Here is a 24,550-nt window from a genome sequence, read left to right as displayed (position 1 = left end):
TACTAGCCAAAAGGAGAATGCAAATAAAAACCACAATGAGGTTTCACCTCACCTGAAATTAAAAAAAAAAAAAAAACATTAATGCTGGTGAGGATATGGGGGAAAAGGTACCCTAACACACTGTTGATGCGAATGCAAACTAGTACAGCCATTGTGGAAGACAGTATGGAAAGTCCTCAGAAATTTACCATGTTACCTAGCAATCCAACTCTTGAGAATTTAGCCAAAGGAAATGAAATCAGCATATGAAAGAGGTATCTGGACCTTCAAGTTTATTGCAGCTCATTTCACAATAGCTAAGATGCGGAATCATCCCAGATGCCCATCATCTGATGACTGGCTAAAGAAAATGTGGTATGTATGCACTAAGAAATACTACTTAGCCATAAAAAAGAAATGAAATTCTGTCTTTTGCAACAAAATGGATGGAACTGGACACAATTGTGTTTAGTGAAATAAGCCACTCCCAAAAAGACAAACACCATATATTTTCCCTGATTATTGGTAACTAATAGACTAATACAAATGTAATGTATATGAACAAAACTCACATTTTGAAATTGATTATTTTTACTGACCTTCTCTCAACTGTTGAGGAACAGTGTTCTCCTTTTCCTCCTGCTCCTCTTCCTCCTCCTCCTTCTCCTCCATTTCCTCCTCCCTCTCCTTTTTTGTATTTGTTGAATTATTTACTTAGGAGAGAGTTAATCTTATGACTATAAAGTAAAATGTGCCATTGTAAAAATTAAAAGCAAGAATAAGAAAAGAGGGACAGAGGTGGGAGAGGGAATGGGTGGGAGGGAGGGAAGGGTGGGAATTATCACTTTGCTCCTGAATCTGTACATATGAGCTATATGAGATTTGTTCACTTTATAAAAAATTTTAAATTTTTTTTAAAAAGTCTAAAAATGTTATTCAGGGATCAGTCATTGTGACATAGAGGGTAAAGTTGCTACTGGTGACGCCAACATTCCGTATGGGTGCACATTCATGCCCTTGCTGCTCCACCTCTGCTCCAGCTCCCTGCTAAGGCCTGCGAAAAGCAACAGAAGATGGTCCAAGTGTTTGGGTCACTACCACCCATGATAGTCCCATATGAAGCAGCTGACTTCTGGCTTCAGCCTGGCCCAGCACTGGCCTGTTGAATCCATTTGGGGATTAAAGCAACAGATGGAAGATCTCTGTCTCTCCCTCTCTCTCTGTAACCCTGTTTTTCCAAATAAATAATATTTTTTCAAAGCAGTTATTCTGTACTATATTAGATAGAATTCTCCAGTAGAAAATAGGGTAGAGAAAGATGACTACAAGAGTTTTGATTTATTACAAGGAATTGGGTCATACAATTTTGGAGGCAAAGAATACCAACATCTGCAAAGACCTACAGCAGGCAAGCTGGATATTCAAGAGAGTCAGTAAGTTTTCCCTTGTTTGAGTTCTCTCTATTTTTTAAAGATTTATTTGAAAGAGAGAAAGAGACATGAACAGAGAAAGAGAAGATAGTCCATCTGATGATTTACTCCCCAGTTGGCCAAACTCAGAGACCAGAAGCTTCTCCCATGTCTCCTATGTGAGTGGTAGGGGTCCCAACATTCGGCCATTTCTCACTGCTGTTCCAAGGTGCATAAGCAGGAGCTGGATAAGAAGGATTCAGATGCCACTGTTGCAGGCAGTGGCTTTACCCACTACCCGGCAATGCCAGCTCCCTTTGTACCAGTTCTACACCTTAGAATCAGGAAAGCTGATCGTGAATGTTCAGTCTAAACGCTGACAGCCTTCAGACCCTAGAAGTACTCTTTTCAATCCAAGCCGTCAGAGTTGGAATTCCCTCTTCCTCGCCCATTTTCCTTCACTGTTGCTGATCTTCCCTTCATTGGCTGGTTGAGGCCCACCCACACTGGGGTTGCAGACCCCCTGCTTTCCTTATTCTATTTATTCAAATATTAACTGCATCCAGAAACACTCTCACAGGCACACCCAGGGTAATACTTGGTTAAATATCTGTGTATCCCATAGACTAGTGAAGCTGGCACATAAAATTAACCCTCCCAGGTACCTATTCTGCAGCATTTACACAGCTCAGACACTGGAAAAATTCTTTTCTCTAACACATATTAACATTTCTCAGACACATTACTACTCAAGAAAGCCTTCCTGTGGAATGTTTTTGTTCTTAAAAATAAAAATATTGCTATGAATGGGAAAGTTGGGTAATAAAAGACCCTCATTAAATCAACAGAAATTACGAATAAATAGTCTTTGTTATACTCAACAATATAAACAGTATATTCAAGTGAAAAAAAATTAGTGCTCAGTCCTGTTTATTGATACATCTTAGTAAGTATGATGAATACGTTTTATGAATATACTTGAATTTTTATTATTTAACACGTGATATTTCCCCCAGGATAAATTATTAGAATATGTACAAAAGGTTATATGGTTATTTTATGATAAGTGGTATGAAGATAACACACAGCGAGTAAGGGAGGAGAAACTGCAAAACTTCAAAGGAAAATAACCAGTATTTTGGGCAGGCATTTTGGCACAGTGAATTAAACCACCCACCACTTGACACAGCAGCATCCCATATCAGACTGCCTGGTTCAAGTCTCAGCTACTTTATGCTTCCAACCAACCTCCTAATAACACAGCTGGGAGGCAGCAGTGATGGCTCAAGCGCTTGGGTTCCTGAAACTCACATGGGAGACATAGACGGAGTTCCTGACTCTGGCTCCTATCTGGTACAGCCCCAGCTATTTCAGGTATATGGGGAGTAATCATGTGGGCACAAGATTTCTATCTCCTTTCTCTCTGTTATTCTGCCCTTCTAATAAATATATAAATAAATCCTCAAAAAGAAAAGAACTTGCATTTTCCATGGAAAGTAGAAAGTTCAATCTTGAAGACAAAATAAGGAAATGAAGGATACAGTGAAAATGAGAAAATAAAAGCAACCTCAAGCTTTTATATGAGAAAGGACAGCTGAATTTTCTAGCACCCCCTTATTTTGCTTTTAATGCCATGTGGCTCCTCCAGGATTTTTCCACAGCCCATCTTCCCATATTTCCCCTGCTGGAAATTTTACTGAACTATAATAGTGATCAACAATGACCATGAGTCAAGTAAACGCGTAATTACTAGATTTTAATCTACAGCTCAGAATGGTCTTTTATTTATTTATTTAATTTTTGGATTGGATAATTTTTTGAACTTTTATTTAATGAATATAAATTTCCAAAGTACAGCTTATGGATTACAATGATTTCGCACCATAACGTCCCTCCCACCCGCAACCCTCCCCTCTCCCACTCCCTCTCCCCTTCCATTCACATCAAGATTCATTTTCAAGTCTCTTTATATACAGAAGATCAGTTTAGCATACATTAAGTGAAGATTTCAACAGTTTGCTCCCACACAGAAACATAAAGTGAAAAATACTGTTTGAGTACTAGTTGTAGCATTAAATCTCAATGTACAGCACACTAAGGACAGAGATCCTACATGAGGAGTAAGTGCACAGTGACTCCTGTTGTTGACTTAACAAATTGACACTCTTGTTTATGGCCTCAGTAATCACCCTAGGCTCTTGTCATGAGCTGCCAAGGCTATGGAAGCCCCCTGAGTTCACTGACTCTGATCATATTTAGACAAGGCCATGGTCAAGGTGAAAGTTCTCTCCTCCCTTCAGAGAAAGGTACCTCCTTCTTTGATGACCCATTCTTTCCACTGGGATCTCACTCGTGGAGATCTTTCATTTACGTTTTTTTTTTTTTTTTTTTTTTTTTTTTTTCCCAGAGTGTCTTGGCTTTCCATGCCTGAAATACTCTCATGGGCTTTTCAGCCAGATCCGCTTGCTTTAAGGGCTGATTCTGAGGCCAGAGAGCTGTTTAGGACATCTGCCATTCTATGGGTCTGCTGTGTATCTCACTTCCCATGTTGGATCGTTCTCTCCCTTTTTATTCTATCGGTTAGTATTTGCAAACACTATTCTTGTTTATGTGATCCCTTTGGTTCTTAGTCCTATCATTATGATCAATTGTGAACAGAAATTGACCACTGGGACTAGTGAAATGGCGTTGGTACATGCCACCTTGATGGGATTGAATTGGAATCCCCTGGTATGTTTCTAACTCTACCGTTTGAGGTAAGTCATCCTGAGCATGTCCCGAATTGCACATCTCTTCCTTTCAACTTTTATTTAATAAATATAAATATCCAGCTGGCGCCGTGGCCCAATAAACTAATCCTCTGCCTGCGACACCGGCACCCTGGGTTTTAGTGCCGGTCGGGGCGCTGGATTCTGTCCCAGTTGCTCCTCTTCCAGACCATCTCTCTGCTGTGGCCTGGGACTGCAGTGGAGGATGGCCCAAGTCCTTGGGCCCTGCACCTGATGGGAGACCAGGAGAAGCACCTGGCTCCTGGCTTCGCATCAGCGCAGTGCACCGGCTGTAGTGGCCACTGAGGGGTGAACCAACAAAAAAGGAAAACCTTTCTCTCTGTCTCTCTCTCTCACTGTCCACTCTTCCTGTCAAAAAAAAAAAAAAAAGATAAAGAGATAAATATAAATTTCCAAAGTACAACTTTTGGATTATAGCGGCTTTTCCCCCCATAACCTCCTTCCCACCTGAAACCCTCCCATCTCCTGCTCCCTTTCCCATTCCATTCTTCATCAAGATTAATTTTCAATTATCTTTATATACAGAAGATCAACTTAGCATACACTAAGTAAAAATTTCAACAGACTGCACGCACACAGACACACAAAGTATAGAGTACTGTTTGAGTAGCCAAGACACTGTGGGAAAAAAAAATGATCTCTGTGAGATCCCAGTGGAAAGAATGGGCCATCAAAGAAGGAGGTATCTTTCTCTGAAGGGAGGAGACAACTTTCACTTCAACTGTGACGTTGTCTAAATAAGATCGGAGTTTGTGAACTCGTGAGTTTGTGAACTCATGCCATAGCCTTGGCAGCTCATGACAAGAGCCTTGGGTGATTACTGATGTCATAAATAAGAGTGTCCATTGTTAAATTTTTATCTTAAGATAATTTCAAAAGAATATATTTTAAAAGTCAAAAATCATAATACAAATCCCTCTTAATTAAATCTCCTAAACTGAACTTCATTTCTTATAGCCCATCAATAATTGTTTGTATAGATTATAGAGATTGAGAATAAATTTGCAATTTAATCCTGCAAACATTTTGCCAACAGTTCAAATTGAGACAACATTTTAAAAATCAAATAGGAAATCCACAGTTACTTCATGAACGATCTGGTTGATGTTATATGACGAAAGATACATAACAACAGAGCTGCTGCTTGCAGTAAATTTAGAGGATCAAACCAAAGGAAATGGGTGGTCTACAAAGGGGTTGGAACCTAGATGCAACAGTTTTATTAGCAATTCTTAAAATCGAGATGCCTCCTGTTACAGAGCCAGGCCTCCTTGGGGCTAATTAAATTCAGGGGTTAAAAGTAAAATGCAAGAAAACGTTAAGCGTTTAACAAACAGTTGGTCAATTGCTCTAATACTGAGACCCAAGTAACCACAAAATCATTGTCATAAGCTAGAAACAAATTATGTGCTAAGTATGAAGCAAAGTTTATGGCAAAAATATCAAGATCACATAAACACTGCTCATCTAATTATTATTTTGTCAGTGAGGATTCATTAGATGCCTACTTTGAATGCAAGACTAGTAGCAGCTCTGTGCATTGCTCAAGTTCACGAGACAAATGTTTAGAACCACTTGATGATTATTTACATTTTTGCAATTTTTTCCCAAGGACCTTAGGCCATGTTCCACCCCAACTGCCAAGAACTCCCACATTGCAGGAGTCTTTTTGTGTCACATGCCCCAGAGTTGTTGTGTCTCCAGCTCAAAACACTCTGTCAGTTATAACTGTCTGTGTCTTCCAGTCATCTGTTTAATAAGCATTTACTAAGAACCCATCATACTCTGGATGCCAAGTAAATAATAATAATGATAGCAGTAAAGTCATCATCTTTGCCATCAATAAGAGGAAAGTTAAAGAAACAACTGTAACATAATGTGATAAGTATTCAGCAAAGAAGCACGCATATATTGGTGAAAGAATGAGTAACAGCAGGGAGAGTTTCTGGAAGAGATATTTCTTGAGCTGTCTCTTGAAATAGGCAGCATTCACAGGAAAAAAGAATTTGGTTAAAGAACATTAAGAAAATGCTGTGGGAGTTCAAGGTAAATGGCATAAAAGATCAAGAGGCTCCCTTTAAGTAGCAGTACACTCTAAAATAACAATAAAAGAAGGTAAATACATAGATAAGTAGCATGCTCTTTTATTATTGTCAAGTACTCTGTGCTGTATGTGATTGGATTCACTTTACTATGACAATTGGCAGCACAGTAGGTTTGCTTAATACCAGTGCCATCCAAACCTGCAAAAAATGTGTTACATTAAATAGAACATTACAACAGGTACAGTGTTACCAGACACCAAGAATGTTTAGTTTCACCACAATAGTACATGAATGCTCTGTTAGATGCTGCTTATATTGATTAAAACATTGTCTGTGGCACATGACTATATATGACTGCATTATTCCAATTGTAACTACTGCAGAGCATAGAATTTCTAGTCAAATCTATATTATCCCATGATAAAATTTTGAAAGTCAAGAGTAATGTATCCCATTTAAAAAAAATTAGCTGATTCTAAGCATAGAAAACAATGCAACATTTTATAGGTTTCTAATATATAACATTTCTTAGTTAAAACAAGAAGCTGAAATCAGATAAATTTGCTTTTGCATGGCAAGTAGCAAAAGCTATTCACCAACCCCTTTTGAATTATAAAAATACCTTGAAAATAAAGGGTTTTTTAAACTCATAAACTGACCAATTATTAAGGAACTGTGAGACTTATACCATTGATATTTTCTTAAATATGTGTTTTATATGCCAATATTGATCCTAAGTGTTTTAGTTTTTTTAACAACTATGGAGAAATATTTTCAATCTAGAATTTCATGCTTTAAAATAACTGTCTTAAAAATGAAAAGTCTGCTAAATTTCCATTATAAATCATTCTTCCAATATTGAGCCGAGGTGTAATTTAAAATAATTTACAACTTTTGAAACTCACCATAGATTTATTACTTTCCATATAAAGTGTATATAAAATTTTCTCATTTAATCTTACTTTTCTACTTTAATGTGTCTACTCATTTTATAATTTTACTGGTATCTATAGAAAAATCTGTCTGCATTAATTTAATTGATGTCTTTCATAATTCTGAAAACTTCAGCAGCTTATCTTTTCCAAGAATAATATTTTACCCACCATGATAGTTAATTATGACTCAGCTATTATTTACTAATGTCAGTTGGCTTGCCTCATTAGAATGATTTTTTTTGTACACGAAATCCTCTTTGGAGCAGGAGGTAGAAATGATCCTACTGTCACTGACCTGTTCTATCACCTGGGCACTCAACAGTAAACACATGCATCTGTGGAGTCTTCATCCACCGGCTTTGTTTCAGCAAGTGTTGCTAGAGAGTGAAGTCTGTGCTGTCCCAGCCCCAGCCTCTTGTGCCAGTTATAAACAAGAACCTCACGTCAAATATCCCAACATTCTCTTCCCTTGAGTGAGATGATTCCAAGACATATTCTACACTCTATCCCAATAGTCCCCAACCACTCTAACTCTCATTTACAAATAGGGAAGACATCTCATTAATGCAACCTATTATTATCGATCATTTTCCTCTCAGTCTCATTCCCTTCTCACCTGCTGGAGGTCCAGGGTTCACTGTCAGAATAAATTACTTGTACTCACATTGCTGAAGAGAATAAATGAAGTTTAAGAAACAAAAACTAAGGTTTTCCCTGTGTATCTCTGATGGAGAAATGTGTGTAAACACATTCTAGAACATTGATAAGATATTTAAAATTTTCTAATTAAAATTATATTCAAACAATTTTTGTTGATTGTTTAATAACTTTCATGGTGATTTACTTTTTTGTAGAAAAATTTAATAGTAAGAATTCACCCTAAATTTCAATATGTCATAATCATTGGTTTTCTATTTCTAGTTTTTTATCTTAAATTATACATGTATTAAAAGTAAAAAAAAAGTTATTTAAATTTAATTTATATATGGCTTTTTCTTTTTAGTATTTAAAATATTTTAAATTTTCACTAACTCCAACAATTAGTATATAACTGTATTCTACACTAATACAATATTAGATTTTCTTTAATTAAAAAACTTTTTAGAAATATATTTATTTATTTGAAAAATAAAAGAGACAAAGATAACACCCACTTGCTGGTTCACTCATCAAATGCCTGCAGCTAAGGTGCTAAGCCATGTTAAAGCAAGGAGCCAGAACTCAAGCCATGTCTCCCTATTGGTGGGAAGGGTACAATTACTTGAACCATTGCCGTTGCATTCCAAGATCTGACTTAGCTGGAAGCTGGAATCAAAAGCAAGAGCTTGTTATGGAATTCAGATACCAGAGTGTGGTACATAGGCACCTTAACCAATATCTTAACAGCAAAGCTAAACTCCCATCCCTAAAAATTTTTTAAATACAGTTTTCATTGTCTGTCACAAAATTTATTAAACTTGATGAATATACATTTAGCCTGTCCTTACTCAAGGCTGTATAACACTAAGTGCTTTCAAGTTTTCATAAAATTTGTGAAGAAATGTATGTAATTTCATCCAAATATTTGTTTAAATTTTTTGGATTATGTTTAATAAAAACCAAATAATTTTTTCTCCACTTTGTTTTTTCTTCTTCATCTCTCTGTGTCTTTTTTTTTCCATTCTAAAGTTCTCTTTTGTTTATCTTTTGCACTCTTATTTTCTTGGTTGCAATTATTTACATTCATCAGAAATCAATATCATTCTGTTTCCTCCTACTGGATACCTTTTGTTTTTCACCAGTCATTGTAATCATTTTCTAATACAGCTTGCTTTTTCTACTCTAATTCTGGCTGCTTCAAATCATTTTCTGTTTTTGAGCAATTACTGCAGAAATATTATTTGAATACTATTTTTTCTTATACGTTATAGATTTACAAATGTATTTATGTTCCTTTTCATGCATATGTTTCTTCATATATATACATATAAAGATACAAAATCTGAGTTTCCCTAAAACAATATATCATATATATAAAACCGTGTGTGTATATATAGATACCTTTTGCCACATTACTGAAGATATGGTTTTATAACTTTCACAAGCAATGCTCTTTAATTCCTTGAATTATTATAAAATTTATTTCTTGTAGTAGACATAATTTTCCAGTTCACCCATTACCAATTATCTTCATTCATTCTAATTAGTTGTAAACACTGACTGCTTTGAATTGCTCATCTTATGTGTTTATGCTTAAAGTTTGTTAAGTCATCATCTACAGCACTTTAAAAAATGTGTCTGATCCATTTGTCCTATATTTTGGGAAGTAATTACTATTTGTAGGTTGGAAAGATGCGGTGTGTCTTTAGTGCTTGCTTTCTACTTGTTGGTTATTTTATTCATAATAATTGAATTTTTGTATCACTTCCCCACATTAATTTCCCCTCTCTAATTCAGTTTCATGTGGAATCAAATCTGCCTTTAACCATTCTGGGTAAAGCTTTAGTTCTGGGTTTTCTTTGTTCATGCTGTTGTTCTTTCTCTTATTATCTTATCCGTTGCCATCCTCATATGCTTTATTTTTAATTGAGAAAAATCATATTTATGAACATAATATACTTCTATGCAGAAACAAATACTTACTAAAAATTTCTTGTGTTTTAAAGTGCAATACCTCATTTCTAAGGCCCTTATATATTATTTTCATAAATCCTATTGCACATTTTTCTATTTACTATTTTTTTAAAACAATTGTATCTTCTTTCACTGTCATTTCAATGTTCTGTCTCCTCCAATGCTTCCATATTTATCAGAAGGGTGAGGAGAAGGGGAGGGAAGATAACATTTTACCCTAATTTTTGATCTCCTTGAGTCCTGGCAGATAGTCCTTCCCCAGTCTTGATGAAATCTTAAATGGCATAAGCACCCAGCCTCAGCTCCTGCTGGCATTTAATAAATGATAAATCTACATTCAACAAATGCCAAATCAGTTGTGATCAGGTTTCTCAGCATTTGACAAGAGATTCAGAACTTAGCAAGTTCAAAGTTCAAAAACCAGAGTGAGTTATTAAGAGAAGATCTACATGACTGAAGTTTGACAAAAAATATAGGAGAATTAGATTAGAAACAAATATAGGCTTTTTAATTAAATTGTGTATTGAAAAAATCAACATGACGTTAACCCCAAGAATGTTAAGGAAAACTTATCAATTATGACCATATATAAATTTATAGTAATTTCTGAGATATACAACTGAAAGACACTAGGTACTAGGAGTCCAGATAAGTAGACATAAATCTCTGTGATATTTTATCAGAATATAATTTCTGCCATATTTCCTTTATATTCAAGTTACACTAAAGACACCACCTCTTTCTTTATGTACAGAATTTTTTCTCTCTTCCATAGATTCAGAAAGTTGAGTGTCATACATATGAAACCATATAAATTAGAAATCATTGTAAATGAGAAAGAAGAAAGTGGTTATCAGTCTCTCAGATTATTGGTTTTTCTAAAAGATAAGATATGAAAGGCAAATGGAAATTAAAACGAAACAAAAGAACCAAATGTGTTTATATGACAGATCAGACTTATAAGCAAAACATTTTGAAAAGGAAAATTATTTTTGGAAATTAGTGTTCATATGTTGTCTTTGTCTTTGGGTTTGTCTAGTCTTAAAACCTTCAGTTATGCTTTTAATATTTCCTATTTATGGTTCACATGAAATGCAGTCACAGGGAGCAAGAACATGTTTTCCATTATCTAGCTGTTGTATGTTGATATATAAAACCAAAACCATCTTGAATTCTGTAAGCTTAGATAGCCATGTAAGACTGATCATGAAGCCTTGTTTTGACTACTAGTGATGTCACAAAATTAATAAATTATTAGTATTTAATAAATATCAAAAACAGTTTTACTCCAAATACACTTAGCCTTATAATAAATACAGCTTGCAATATATTATCTTTTGAAAGTAAAATATTTTCACATGGAACAATTCAACTTGAAAAGTATTCTAAGTATAAATGAATAAAGAGGTAAAAATTGAAAAAAGATGGTCAGCTAAGAGTAACTTATAATTGAGCTTCTATTGCATATGCAGACAGCAGTTAATTCAGCCCAGATTAGCTAGTGCTTAAAGAAAGTGAAAGCATGCTTTTGTTGTTGATGTCTTGGTATGGGCAACATAAGTTCTTTTTGCCTCTAACTGAAGATACTTTGGGCTATCTGCCATGCCAGTACTGCTACTTTCACACTATTTCACAAAACTATTGAATGGGATACCTTCTAAATGTGATTTCCACATAGTATCTTTTTCTTCAAGTTAAAGTCTGGAAGTCCAAGATTGAATGGGTGTTAAGAAAACAAAAACAAAAACAAAAACAAAAACAAAAAGCATCCTGCACATCATTATGTCACACCAACAATATGAAAGATAATTTTCTTTCTTCCACTCAACCAGTCCCACTGTTGCAACATTGAGACACAGAGAATTATTACTTGTACAGTGATCTGTTCAGATATAGAAACCATGCACACAGGAACAATGATGCAAACATAAAAATAATACAAATATAATTTTTCAAATTAAGTCTTAGGGGGCAGGCGCCTTGCCTCAGTGGGTTAATCCTCTGCCTGCCGTGCTGGCATCCCATACGGGTGCCAGTTCTAGTCCCAGTTTCTCCTCTTCCAGACCAGCTCTCTGCTACGGCTTGGAAAGCAGTGGAGGATGGCCCAAGTGCTGGGCCCCTGAACCTGTATGGGAGACCAGGAGGAAGCTCCTGGCTCCTGGCTTCAGATTGATGCAGCTCCAGCCTTTGTGTCTATTTGGGGAGTAAACCAACAGAAGGAAGACCTTTCTCTCTGTCTCTTCTGCTCACTGTTTGTAATTCTACCTCTCAAATAAATAAATAAAATCTTAAAAAATGTAAGTCTTAAGTTAAAAATAAAAAACAATAGAGAGATCTCAAAAACTTAGTAGGGAAATCATTGTACTATTCACCAACCTAAAATTAAATGCCTTGGTCATGAATTTTTGAAACAATATAGTTTATAGCATATATAGGTTATGGCATATAGATTTATTAGTATTTTAGAGTTGGAAGGGTGGTGATAACCCATATTAAGCTATCTACTCTGACTAACCAGCACAATTTAAGAATATGTGCTGCCAACATAGAAATCTATAGTAATCCAGTTTCCTTCGTAAGATCATAAAAAACTGTCTCAATTCTATAATTCATGGTGATAATTCATCCAGAGATTATAACTGCTATTGTCATCTGGCATCATTTCATAAATGGCTAAAGGGCACAAATTCTAGGAAAATGAATAAATCAATAAGTTATAGTAAAAGGATTTTTTGCAATATTTCACTGCAAAATTCATTTTTAACTTCAAAACACTGTGCACTTCTTGATCTATAGTGATCATTTCAATTTGGCTTTCATGCTGAGCATTGTAAATTCAGAGTAAACAATAGTTGAAAAAATAATGAAGTTCAGATTAAAAGTCCACAAACAATAGCACAATTAACTATCTTAATAGAATCTTGGAAATAAACACTGACTCAGATGCCAAGGAGTATAAGGGAAATCTAATGAAGACCTGGGGAAAATCAGGCATCAGCTCATGGGAAATGCAAAACTAACTTTCCTCTCTTTTTCTATTGTCCTTGTTTTATCTTCTTTAGAATCAGGTCCCTAGGGTAATTTCAAGTATGTACTCTAAAGTTAATTGCTTCTTTACATTGTTTTTACTTTTAGACTTAATGACTGGAGAGTAGTGGGAAAAATAGTACCAACATTTAAAAATGCAGGGAAAGTATTCAAATTATTCACATTTAAAGGTTGTTTTCATGGACATTTAATGGTTTCAGTAAAACCACATTTGAATGACTAAACTAATCTATTGAAATCAGCTCTACTTGCAGAGCCATTAGCGAATGCAGTGATAACATTAGTTATAGTATGTGCTTCATTTTATAGAGTTCTCTAAATTAATGCTTAATTTACTCATGTTAATACTGCAAACTACACAAAGTCTTCTGCAGTATAATGTGTATGGCAAATACCACAGTTTCATTTGAATGAATAAATAATTAAACTGGACAACACACAATAATTTTATAGAACAAATTTAATAGCATGAAATAACATCTAAAATCATGAACATGAAATCTGTATTTTGGTGAATTATATGTTCCTTTGCAAAAATTCATATCCAATTAGCACTGAATTATTTGAACAAAAGTTTAAGTTAGAAACAGTACATTAGATAAATAAGAATGCTTATTACAGCATATTTTGATGGGAACAGTATGGGTTAGGAGTCAATTACTGTGTTCTAAAGCTTTGGGAAAAATCCTTAAAAGCCCTAAAATGAATTTTCCTCTTCAAAATTAAGACTTATTTATTTATTATTATTATTATTGCTTATCTGAGAGACAAAGAGAATGACAGAACACTCATGTGCTGATTCATTCCATAAATCCCCACACAGACCTGGATGGGCCAGAGCCAATGCTGGGGACCAGGAACACAATCCAGGTGTGTCACCTTGGAGGTAACTACTTGCTGCCTCCCAGTGTCTATACTAGCAGGAAGCTGCAGTCAGGAACTAGCTGTAGGTATCAAATCCTGGTACTAAGACTTTATTTTTAAGTGCTTTTTGTTTGTTTGTTGTGAAGCAGAGAGATAGAGAAAGAGAAGGAGAGCCCCTACTTGTTGATTCCTTCCCCAAGTGCCACATGGCTAGAATAGCATCATAGCCAAAATAAGGAGCCAGGAATTCCATCCTGGTCTCCCTTGTGACTGGCAGGGTCCCAATTATTTGAGCCATTAGCACAGCACCCCAAGATCTGTATTAGCAGCAAGCTGGAGTCAGGAGGCAGAGCCAGGGATTTGAACCCAGGTATTCAAAGATGAGTTGCAGATACCCTACCTGGTGGCTTAACTGCTAGGCCAAACACTCACCCCAGAAACTGGGATTATAAAGGCCTTTTCTAGCATTAAAAATATGTAGGTACTCAAGCAAAATTCTTGTCCCAGACCTGCCAGATTAAAGATAACAAAAATGTTGCCAAGTGTTTGAGTATTTTAGGAATAAATACCATAGACTGCTTAAAAAATACATGTAGAGTATGTTGGAAACAATTTTTTAATATCAATGTACCTATATTATATGTGTATTTTATTGTATATACATACATATATAACTGAATAAATTGTAAAATACACTAAATAGAACAAATTCCTCATTAGAACCATATCATCTAAAATAGTAGAATTTACTGTCAACAATGAGACACTCTTCCCCAAATTCAAAAGCACTTTCAGTTATCTATTTCTCTATGCCTTAGATTCCTTATACGTAAAAATATAAAGTGCCTAGCAAACTAGGCTCTGTCTAAAGCAGGAGGACAGGACATCCAGCACATGTCAGTCAAATCACTGGATTTGGCCCTGCCAAGGCTCCCACAACTGCAGGCAGGACACAGAAGTCAATAAATCTATTGCAAGCTAGTTTTTAATGTTGATAGTTTTGTGGGGTCCACAAATGATGTTATAACTATCCAGATGGCTCTTGGAGTTAAAACAGGTTCCCCTACCCCTGATAAAGAGAAGCAGCAACTAGTTGAGGTGGGGGGTTTGGGAGAAAAAGTCATTTAATGGAAAAATATAAGGTGTTAGAACCACATATATTTCTTAGCAAAGACCTTGAGCCACTTATCCTGCATAAGTCTATCTTTAAAGACTTTTCTTTACCTAGATTCTTATCTTTTTCCTTTATCTTTCACTACAAGATGTTTTTTATTCTTACCTTCAAGGAAGGAAACCATGGTTCCTTTCCCCAAAACATACCTCCTCAGCTCAACCGACCCCTCAGCACTAAGTCTAAGCTCACGGCTCAGCCAGCTTACTCAAACACAGTGTAGGAAGTGGCCATTGTGATTGGCCAATGCGGAGACCTAGCAACTCTTAAGTATTTAGACAGTTCAAAAATCGTCTGTTACTCATCAATACTGGTGTGAGGTTTGTTTTTTTTTTTTTTTTTTTTTTTTTAATTAACTTTGAGGAGATTAACTGGAGTATGAGTAAATCAGGTAAAAGAAAACTAATCATGCACATGAATGTACATCAAAATTTCTGCAGTTCTGTGAAAACATCCACACATGAAAAGGACTTCATACGGTGGCGTACATAATCAGACATATTCCAATATTAAAATGATCATCTCCTTGCCAGATAACTGTGGTCTGCAAGCAGTCCTCCCACCCTTCTCTGCCAACAACACCTACTGAGAAACAGAGCAGTTAACTGCTTTGTAGAGAGCATGAAGGAGAGCCCACCAGACAGAGAGCCCATTAGGAAAGGAGGAGAAACAAGAGGGGGCAGCCTACATCTTTGGGTGCTGCTCTAGCTAATTTGTAACTTACTCTAAGAATTGCTTGTAAAACAGCATCTCCAATAAAGTGAGAAAATTCATCATGGAACAAAGAACAGCACAAACTTTTTACTCAGAAATTCAAAAGTACGTTGCAAAGGGAAAAATGTGAACATGAATACTCAGATCACACAACTTTTACTCAGAGTCAGCCATTAATATTTTATCCCATTCACTTATGTACTCTTTGCCTATCTGCTTATGTAGCTATATGTCTACATATGCATACATAAGTAAGTGTTCAACTACACACACATATAAGCTTTTTCCAGATAATTTATGAGACATTTCCATATGCCAAGTCCTTTATTCCTAAGTATTTAATTGTGAATATTCTAAGAATAAGGACAATCTCTTACATAACCAAAGCACCAAGCTGTTTTTATTTTTTACAGTTAAAATTTCATTTAACATCCCTCATGGAACAATCCAGTCTAGGCACCACTGGAAGCCTGGTTTCACTAATTACTGAGTGCATCGTGGTGTACAAATACTCAACTCTGCACCTCAGTTTGCTTATATGTTCACTCAGGATAATAATAGTACCTACTTCAACTGGTACCTAGAACAGAGTAAGCATTATGTCAGTTGTTGTTAAACACAATTAAGAATAAATATAGTTTTTACTATGCTTGCAATTAACAGCTATTTGAGGTTTTCTATGACCTCCCTCGCCTTTCCAGATTCTCATCTCCTCCTTACTCATATTTCAAGTCAGCAAGCAATGCTGGAGAAAATATCAAATACAGTGTTCCAAGACTATCTCATTGCACTATTCCCCCACTTCTAAATTCTGACAGCTGATTTGTACTTTCTTTTGGCATTCATGTCACTGTTTGATAATGGCATGCAATGAATCACAAATTCCTTTTAGAGTGACTTTGGCACAAGAATGCATACATTCACTCAATGTATATGTTACTCATAAATAGAGACTGAAATTTGAAGGCAGTAGGATAGGAAAATTGACAAAGACATCCTAAACTTTATTTTTTAATCTTGAACTTTTCTCAAAATACTACTTATTTCATTCAACATTTTTATCATTACTGTTTGTATTGTCATTATTATTGCACATGACCTGTATGCCCCAGTAGTTATCAAATATCTAGAAGAGAAGAAAAGGCTGTCTGGTTTATCAATGCATGTCGTATATTCAAAGTACCCCTGTTCACCATTGTGTCATACAAAGATGAAAAAGGGATAAACAGCCTGAGTAAGGAACCCAGACTGAGGGTGACCTTCAAACAAAGGGACAGGCTTGAATTTGTTAATGCATGGGATCACCTGAGGAGTAAGAGATAGAATGAAAGACACCCGTGTTATCTAGATCGGGTTGCTGGTGACACCATCCATCTGGAATATGAGTCAACATGACATTGTTTGAATAGCCATTGGCTTCCAAGTGGTCAAGTCCAGCAAGGAGTTTGATGGAAATGGAGAAGCCAACGATGGACTTATAGACTTAGAAATCTTCAACATTCAAGATTAAAATGGATCCAGGAAGAACATAAGTATATCAAGGCAAGATTGAAAGAAAAGTATCAAACAAAGATATTTACATAAGCATAAGACAGTTAAGAAGAAGAACTGTTGGAGAAAGGAAATGAGAAAAAAGGACAGACAGAAAAGGGACAGAGGTGAGGACAATGATCCGTGGTCATAAGAAAGGTCAGACAGGAAAACAAGCCAGAGCTCACAGAGATGAGGCTGTGAGGAACGGACCTACGCAGACACTACTGCTCCTATGAAACAGAAATGCCACACACGAAACGTGTTTGTGTTTGTATAGTTTAGAATGTCTGTAAAATAGTTCTCATTACATTAATTTCCAGTGGAAAAAGTAATATACCTTTCAAAACACTAGATTTGTAAATGCCCGGGAATGTCTAATTTCTGCCATCCTCATAATGTCCCGTAATAAAAGATGAAAAAGAGGCCTTTACAAGATGTTTAGAAATAGAATAAGCAGTAAGGAGAAAATTTCCTTTTCCTTTTAAACAAATTTGAAAATAGGCATGCTTCCAAGTAATAAAAGAACATGCACTTCACCAGGCCTGTCCAGAAGTCTATGGTTTTAGTCTTTGGCAATCTTACCAAGCAAGCACTTGTCCCAGGAGTATTCCATGTCAATAAGTGCCATTGATAAGGTAGACAGGAAAACACACATGCAGATAAGCACACAACACTCCAAAACATTACCAAGCATAGGTATGTCTCCTTTATCCTCAGAAGAGCCACTTCTACTTAAGTAAATTAATCAAAAGCAGCCTGATTAGTATCAGGGATTCATCCACAAATGAGATCAAGGGTTGCCATCAAAGAAAAGAGTCTGGGTTTGGTTTTAGTTCATGCACCGTATTATCTTTAGCCATCAATTTAGAAAATTGAGATCAATGATTAAGAAAGTAATAAATGATCTTCAGTCTGCTGTCTTGCTCCCTAACACATTTTGTTAATTAAAAACTAATACCTATGGTCATTAACTGTATTTGTGTACAGTGGAGTTTAAATGACATGTGGCTAGAAGATAAGCCACCCAGGTTCTAGACCAAGTCCTACCTCTAATCTGTGTGTAATCCTCAGGTTTTTAATGGCAAAATGAGAAGAATTTGCACAGTACCCTTCTTTTAAAAACACATTTTTCCAAGGGATGCTGATTGAGAGCCCTCATTTCTGAGACAATGACTGTCCTCCTGAGGTGGCGAGAAAGAGGCCCAGCCCTTGTCTGCCTCTCATTAATCTCCTCCACCCACCTTGCTGACCTCAAAACTCCTCCATGGAATGTAAGTCTGCTCAACATTCTTTCACGTGCTCATTTATTCAATAAATCCTTGTAAGCATTTATTTACTAATCACAGGGAATGCAGTTGTTGTAAAAACGTTCACCCTGACCTTAAAAACCACTGGGTCACACTGTCTCTGCATTCTGACCGGTTGCTGCCTTTTCTGTGGTACTCAAGCAGCAGAACAGTTAGAGGCTGACAAGTGGGAGGCTCGGAACTCCAGGGCTTTCTTCAATTGCTTGGCAGGCAAGCAAGCTTGGCTTCTGTAAACTATAATTCTAAAGTCCATTCCATCGCTGCGAACACCAACGTATTGTGCAGATAGTTGTAACTGTGTCAAACCCATGTGGATTAAATTTGTACATAGAACCAGTGTGCAATTAGCACTTTCAAGATGCAAGATTTTTCTTCAATTCCTCCTCAACAAGTTTTCATGCAGGAAGCGAGTGCTTTCCACTTGAAGTGCTAGTGTTACTCCCCACCCAAGCCCACCTCTCTGAAGTCCCCAAATTTCCTAAACCGGTTTCTACCACATAAAACATATGAGGCATCTGCAAAAAACTCACTTTGAGCATGAATTTCATAATTTTTTGAGCCAAAATAAAGTTGCCTTTTAATTGTTTTTTTTTTGTTTTTTTATTTTCACAGACATATATAAAGAGTACATACTAATGGAGAACTCATGTGGTGCTTTGGTACATGTTTATACTGTGTAATATGTAACTCTGTTGTTCCATGAACTTCTTGAAATTCCCTGGCAGGATCTGATCTTATATCCCCTCAATCTTGTTGTCTCTTGGACAACAGTCAGGCCAGGATAATTTATTCACATACAATTTTCACAGAAATGTGAAAGCACTTCAGAATGACCTTCATATGTCTGAGCCAACTCAGAGTTGAGTACAAAACTGAAAATTCCAGCAGTCATGGAAACCCAGTAATGTACTTGCTTTGAACCATGAAGGACTTCGGGACTTCTTTTAAGTTCTGACAATATTCAATCATCTCTTCTCTATAAGATTATTATAGGGGTTATTAACAGGTGATTAATATTTATAATATGAATTTTTCTTGATAATGTTTTTCTTGGGGAATTTGAATTTGCCACGATTAGTTTTCCTATTTTTTTAACTTTTATTTAATGAACATAAATTTCCAAAGTACAGAATATGGATTACAATGGCTTCCCCGCCCATAACGTCCCTCCCACCCGCATCCCTCCCCTTTCCCACTCCCTCTCCCCTTCCATTCACATCAAGATTCATTTTCGTTTCTCTTTATATACAGAAGATCAGTTTAGCATACATTAAGTAAAGATTTCAACAGTTTGCTCCCACACAGAAACATAAAGTGAAAAAGACTGTTTGAGTACTAGTTATAGCATTAAATCTCAATGTACAGCACACTAAGGACAAGATCCTACATGAGGATTAAGTGCACAGTGACTCCTGTTGTTGACTTAACAAATTGACACTCTTGTTTATGGCATCAGTAATCACCCTAGGCTCTTGTCATGAGTTGCCAAGGCTATGGAAGCCCCCTGAGTTCACTGACTCTGATCATATTTAGACAAGGCCATGGCCAAAGTAATGGTAATAAAAGATAATATGACCTTTCCATGGACTTTTTGAAGCTCATGCCTGCACTTCTTCCTATAATCCTGTATATGTACATGGCCTCAAAAATGTTTGCACTCAAATAAACTTTTCATTTTTTCAACAAACTTTTTGACTTACTCTCATGCATATATATATAATATATGTATACAGTATATATCCATACACATATGTATCCATATATACATTAAATGCATGTGTAATGAATGTAGACATAAAGCATTTATGTATTTATATATTCACGTGAATAATTTATATATATGTAGCACATGTATTGTATATATATGTAATGCATATATACAGATGCTGATGAATGAGGAGAAATGCCAACTTCTTATCCTAGGTTTTAGAAAAGTTTGGTTTATTTTGATTATGATTCTAGGCTTTTTGCTTTATAGCTAACAGTATAACTAGAGCAAAATGAAACTATAAAATAGTCTTGGATTTTTTTTTTATGTGGAAAAAGTTTTAATTAAAAAACACAACTTGATGTATAATCTGGGACATGCTCAGGCTGACTTGCCCCAAGTGGTGGAGTTGGAAGCATACCAGGGGATTCCAATTCAATCCCATCGAGGTGGCATGTACCAATGCCATCTCACTGTTCCAGGTGATCAGTTTCAGTTCACAGTTGGTCATGGTGAAGGGACTGGGAGTCGAAGGGAACACATAGACAAGTCTAGTACCTGCTAACGCTAACCGATGGAGTAAATAAAGGGGAGAGTGATCCAACATGGGAAGTGAGATACTCAGCAGACTCATAGAATGGCAGATGTCCTAAATAGCACTCTGGCCTCAGAATCAGCCCTAAAGGCATTCGGAGCTGGCTGAAAAGCTCATGAGAGTATTTCAGGCATGGAAAGCCAAGACACTCTGGCAAAAGATCTCTGCGAGTGAGATCCCAGTGGAAAGAACAGGTCATCAAAGAAGGAGGTACCTTTCTCTGAAGGGAGGAGAGAACCTCCACTTTGACTATGACCTTGTCTAAACAAGATAAGAGTCGGAGAACTCAGAGGGCTTCCATAGCCTTGGAAACTCATGACTGGAGCATAGGGAGATTACTGATGCCATAGACAGGAGTGTCAATTGGTACAGTCAACAACAGGAGTCACTGTGCACTTACTCCTCATGTAGGATCTCTATCCTTAATGTGCTGTACATTGAGATTTAATGCTATAACGAGTACTCAAACAATATATTTCACTTTGTGTTTCTATGGGGGTGCAAACTGTTGAAATCCTTACTTAATACATACTAAACTGATCCTCTGTTAAAAAAAAAAAAAAAAAAGAAAAAAAAAAGAAATTATCAATTCCCAACTTGACTCTCACTGGGATTAAACATGACAATAGGTCTGATCTGATTTCATCATCATTTAAAAAAATCATCTATTATTTTTCACTTTATGTTTCTGTGTGGGAGCAAACTGTTGAAATCCATACTTAATGTATACTAAGCTGATCTTCTGTATATTAAGACAATCGAAAATGAATCATGATGTGAATGGAAGGGGAGAGGGAGTGGGAAAGGGGAGGGTTGTGGGTGGGAGGGACGGTATGGGGGGGAAGCCATTGTAATCCATAAGTCGTACTTTGGAAAATTATATGCATTAAATAAAAGTTTAAAAAAAAAAAAAAAAAAAAAAAAAAAACACAACTTGCCTCAATGGAAATACAATGTTGTTTAAGTTTGTCCCCATGATATACTTTAAATTAAAAATTAGTATGCATGCATCCTTTCTAAGTAGACCCTCATAAGCTAGGAAAGAGATGACACAGCAACTCCTTCTGGGGAGAGAAGAAAATAAACAACAGCTTACTCAAATTACCTGAGTTTTGAGCCTTCATGAAGTAGCTGGAGAAAAAGCCACTGCTTGCAATGCCTGCATAGTGAAGGCTCCCATCGTGCTACATTGTTTCTGCATGTAGATCACTAGATCGCAAGAGAGCCAGCTCTGGAAATTACTCATCAGTGCCAAAAAAGCACTGTTCCAAAATTAATACAAAATCGCCTTAATATTTCTCCTTTCTATAAATTTCCATTCTTGCTGTAGGTTTGGACCTATTTTTGAAATACTTTTGCAAAGGAAAGTTACCAGCCCTACAAACTGTTTGTGAGAGTATTAGAAGTGCCAACTGAAACAAGAATGTAATAACATTGTGAAATCGCATTATCTGTCAAGTTTCTAAAGCTTATTCAGGTGCTTATTTAAACCCTGGGAGCCTGCAAGAAAATGAACATGGGATGACTTTTCATCTAGGTTGCCATCACATTTCAGTAGTTGAAACTCCAGAGTGGTTTACCAGACACCGAAAATAAGGTTTCTGCAGTGAAACAAGTGTCAACAGATCTCATGCTTTAGCATAGAAATAGCAGCTACTAATAAGGTAACATCAATACATGGTAAATAATCCCTGGGACAGTCTCAGAAGGGGTCTACAATATCAAACATATTCAACAGAAATCCAGTAAAGCCACCTTTCGGGGCCATCCAGAAATGGCAAACAGGGTAGTTTATAGCTTAAGCTGTGTGAAATACGCCCGTCAGGCCCAGATGCCAACATCCACACTTTGAGGAAATCACCAGACCTTTCATTATTCTATGGAACAAGCAGACAACAGAAATGTTTCAGTGTCAGTGCTCTGAGTAAAAGAAATTAATATTCATCAACACATCTTAACTCAGTTGACAGTTTAGAAGTTGGAATGAAGCATGTCATTCAAGCTAGGAGGTCCTTGGTCCAAGTTAAACAAACTCAGAAAGAATGTCTGGTTATAAGAATACTTGTTCTATATCCTATAGGACTATGCTTTCAACTTTAGAAATACCCAGGTGCTAAATTAACCTTGTGATTTTATTTTGAATAACATAGTTAAGAGATCAATATATTCACATTGGAAAAATACAGCATCAACATGAAATAGCAAATATTTATAACTGCTCATACTATTTAGAGGTATAAGTGCACCACCCGATTTTGAGTTAGCTAATTGTATAACCTTTATGTGGTAAAACATATGTATCAGATAGAGTGTGCAGGCATACTAAACAAAGAGATAGATATTAGACATACACATTTACAAATATTACCACTTGAATGGCTACTGCAATATATTGTTAAAAACAAAATTTGGAAACTAAATTATCAATTTGTTGACCACTAAAATGGTAAGTACTTTCTGTAGTAAAACTTTACTGCAAAGATGGACATTTGGACTAATAGTTAAGATGCTGCTCGGGATGCTACATCACAGTGCCTGGACTTGAGTCCTAGCCCGGGCCCCAATTCCAATGTGCTGCTCACGTGCCCCTCAGGAGGCGCCGTGATGGCCCACGTGGTTGGCTTTCTGCCACCCATGTTGGAGCTCTGCAGTGACTCGCCTCTTTTTTTTTTAAAGCCTGTTACTATCTCCAGGGAGAATTTATCAAACATATTTTCAGGTTGCTGCCCCCTTGGGTGTTAGATAATGTTGGTGGCAAATATTATTACAACCAAAAAAGCATGAGAAAAAAGGCTGGGCAATGAGATAACACGAAAAGCTTTGAAAAGCTCCACCATGTTCCAGGGAATCTAGAAAGTCCTACACATGTTCAGGGTTATGCACAGGCTTGGGAAAAATCCAAAAAAACCCTGAGTTCTCACTTCTTATGACCTTGATGCTGTATATAATTAGGAAGTACTGACGGGTGAGGGTTGAAGATGCCCTCCTACACCCACCCACACACACACAGCTGCTTGACAACAAATAGAAGTTTGGAATTCAAAGCAGTTAAGGAAATCTCTGTACAAATATTAGGTGTCCACTAAGCTATTTAATGGAGATTCAAGGGCTATACAAAGAGTGCAGACTTCAAAGAACTGGTTCAGAAAGTAATTTAACAAACAATAGTAATTGCAATTAGCATAAAGAACAGCAAGTACTGGAAAAAATAATTTAATTTCAGATTTGCCACCTTATAGCATTCAAAATATGCAGGCTGCAACAAACAATTGCAAAAAATGCAAAAAGCAATAAAATGTAGCCTATACATAAGAAAAAAAGAAATCAATAAAATTACTACTGAGGAAACACGGAGACTAGACTTTCTAAACAAAGGCTTTAAATCAGCTTAGTTTAAATATGTTCAATTAGCATCAGGAAAACTTATTTAAATAATTAAAGGGGGTCTGGGCATTTTGTGAAGTGGTTAGGACACACATATCCCATATCAGAGACTATGGGTTTAAGTCTCATGTCTGTTCCTCCCCACCCCCCCCCCAAAAAAAAAATCCCACCTTCCTGTTAATGCACACCTGGAGAGGCAGCAGGTAATGGCTGAAGTAGTTGGATCCCTGTCACCCTTATGGAAGACCCAGTTTGAGTTTCTCACTTCTGGCTTTTGGTATGCATAGTCCTGGCTTTTATGGGCCTTTGCAAAGTCTTGCTTGCTTTCCCACTCTCTCTTTCTCTTCAGACATAAAATATAATTCAAGAAAGGTGTGATAATGATGTCTCACCAAACTGAAAATACCAATGAAGAAATAGAAGCTACAAAAGGGATCCCAACAAAAACTTTGGAAT

The sequence above is a fragment of the Oryctolagus cuniculus genome, chromosome 8 (genome assembly GCF_051225735.1).
Source record: "Oryctolagus cuniculus isolate XC-2025 breed Fujian yellow rabbit chromosome 8, ASM5122573v1, whole genome shotgun sequence".
In the NCBI taxonomy this organism is placed as follows: Eukaryota; Metazoa; Chordata; class Mammalia; order Lagomorpha; family Leporidae; genus Oryctolagus; species Oryctolagus cuniculus.
The sequence above is the reverse complement of the archived record's forward strand: the minus strand, read 5'-3'. Positions refer to the sequence as shown.